Source organism: Falco naumanni, chromosome Z, assembly GCF_017639655.2.
Source record: "Falco naumanni isolate bFalNau1 chromosome Z, bFalNau1.pat, whole genome shotgun sequence".
In the NCBI taxonomy this organism is placed as follows: domain Eukaryota; kingdom Metazoa; phylum Chordata; class Aves; order Falconiformes; family Falconidae; genus Falco; species Falco naumanni.
This window is the reverse complement of record NC_054080.1, coordinates 12290985-12294052: the sequence shown is the minus strand read 5'-3', so window position 1 is coordinate 12294052 and position 3068 is coordinate 12290985.

Genomic DNA, 3068 nt, shown 5'->3' with positions numbered 1-3068 from the left:
AGTCGTAGATCCACATGCCTTATAAAAAAAGTACTTGTCACTTTCCTGTGAATTAAAGGAGGGCAAGATGTTTGATCACCCAAACCACATTGGCAGTGTTATAACAAACGCAAACAGTCTTCTCAGCATACAAACACTGGTTTGCCATCTGTAATAAGAAAATGTGACATATGGGCAAATCCCCTCAGCTATGTAGCATATCTTAGACATAAAAAGGACCTCAATCTACCAGTGCACAAGAAAACTGCAACTGACAGGATCAGCAGACAAGGCAACAAAGTCAAATTCTGAATCAAAGTTTCAGATATTTGATCTGATGTTCAAAAACATTTCAAGAAATTCAAAGAAGCAAAAGTTCTACCATTCTACAACAAATCACAGCTCATTTGAAAAGGCACGAAGCTGCTCCTAGGTTGTGGAAAAGGCCTCACTGCACTTAGAACCAAGTGTGCATCCACCAAAAAAAATGGTGCTAGAGGTAACCCAGAGCTGACTTGTGGACAGAAAACTGTACCCTCAGCCATTTCCAGTACTTGTAGTCAGGGTATAACCACTAGTGGTTTAGAGTAAAGATTCCAGATTACACTATGCGCATTACCAGGTACTTCACAAATTAAAATTCATTAATTTATCTTTTAAAAACTTAAGGCCACAGTATAGAGAAGATGGAGCCAGAATCTTCATGGGAGTTGCACAGTTAAGAGGGCAAAAGGCAACAGATGTAGGATGCAGTTTGTTTAAAGCCTAACTACATATTAGTGGGGGGGAAATCACAATGAGAGCAGTAAAACCTTGGACCAGTGAGAAGGACAGAGATTTTTGTGAAATCTCTATTCTTGGAAATACTGAAAACTTAACCGGGCAATTTTCTGCGCAACTGCTTGAAGTTGGCCCTAATTGAGTGAGAGATAGGATTAAAGCCCCTAGAGGTTCCTTTCCAGCCTACATCATTGTAAGAATCTGTAGAATACTCACATTCTTTCCCAAATCCTGCTCTTTTCACAGATAGAGGGATCTGTTCATATATTCTTTAGAGAATCAAGAACTGAGATGCAACTGTGCTCTTGCAGCCAGGAACTGAGTCAAGCACAAAGCACAAGAATTATTCCTTTCATCTTGATCCTTCACTAACAATACATTAAGATAAACAAGGGGTTATGCTTTTGCTTTTAATTATTCAAGACAGAACACTGAATGAGATAAACTAGCCTTAACTAGTGCCTTCATTCTGCTAAGCAAAGGTTAAGATGTACTGTTAGTTTTGAAGCCTGTCTGTACTTCTTGTAAATGCAGATCTCCCTAAGAGGCAGTATCTTTAATATACACACAATTCTAGGTAAGTTGACAAGAATAATTCAACTGCTGAAACAGAACAACAAAAGAGAATTAAAAAAAGATACATGATAAATGTTTCACAAAACCAAAAAGCAAACAGAGATATCCAAGACCTAGACTTTTCTTAAATTAAAAAAATAGTAAATTTCTGTTAGTTAAACAGTAGGCTTCTACATTTCAAACTGCAGTCCAGAGCTGACATTAGCTATGCTTTAACATGAAGTTTAAACTGAGAAATTATTCTTTTCTCTTTTTGAGAAAATGTCAGAGGCCCTCATCCCTTTACGTTTGATTTAGCTTTCCCATTTTCTGCTTTCAGAGTCAATAAAATAAAATGCATGTGATTCACATGTTTGTATGCACATATAACATATTACACAGACAGTATATGTATTGCTCCTGATACAGTATGTGCCAATATTAGCTCTCAAATTTAAGGCTAATGTTTTCCTGCTTTAGAGTTACATCCAGATCTAGTACAATTCTTCTCCCCTGCAGTAGTAATTTTTAAGAAAAGCGACCATGCATATTTTATAGATAATGACCTAGGTATTATCAAGCCAATTTATGTGCAATGTTAAACAAGGAATGCGTCCCAGCCCATCAAGATTCTCTTTCATTGATAACAATGTGACTGCTAACAAGGTAAAACATAGACATGAAGTAGAACTAAGTATCTTGGTGAAAAAGGGCCCATGCAAATGAACAAGCCCATTTACAACTGCACTTTAGTACAATTTTTAATATGGTATTCTTGCACCATATAATTACTTACTTTCATGAATTTAAAAAAAAATGGTTCAAACTTCATCAAATTAACTATCTCAAATCCCAAAGATAACGTTATTCCTAAGCCAATTTAACTTTCTGGTAAATAATACATTCTTAATTTTTATTTGTGTTACACAGCACTTATTAAAGCTACATACGTACTTAGCATTTTATCTACTGTCAAATTGCACACTTTTGTTGCAGCGTAGAGAACTGGCACCATTGTTACTTGATTGGCTGCTGCACCTCTAATTAATTCACATACATTAAAAGAAGGGAAACTAGCATCTTGACTGTTTTACAAAAATAATTCAGAGAGAAAATTCAAACATTGTATTCCAGTATACTCAGTTTATGGTAGAAACATGCTGTTTCTTCTAGAAAGATAGAAAAAAGTCACACAATTCATACAGATTAATGAAAAAACAAAATGAATTTGTGGCAAAACCATTTAGAAGAAATTCTCAGAAACAAAATTCTGCAGTAGTTAGAAGTAAATGTTATTTTTGAGAATACCTTTTTAAAAGGTGGATAAGTAAATACTAGAAAGAAAAATCTCTTAAAATTAAATTTAACTTTTAAAAATACAATCAGACATTGCTAAAGTTCATATGTACTTTTCAACACCAAAACTAAATGCATCACAGCTCATTCTCCAAAGAGAAATGGGTATTCAGTATTGAACATTTTTTCATACTTGCAAAGGAAAGAATGATAGCTCTTCATTACTTGAAGTTTAATACTGAGAGAAAAATGCAGGAACCCAAAAGAGAATATTCTGATGCAGCCAATGTCTCTCAAAAAGTTAGATGAAGTCTAGAAACTGAGGTGAATTTTTTGTTTGGTCTTTGTATATAGGCTTTTTTTAGTGCATTTTCCCGGGTATGAAATTTTTTTCAGCCAAGTACTAGTATCAGACAACTGCAACTAGGTAAATGCAAAGACTCTCTACACAAATGTAC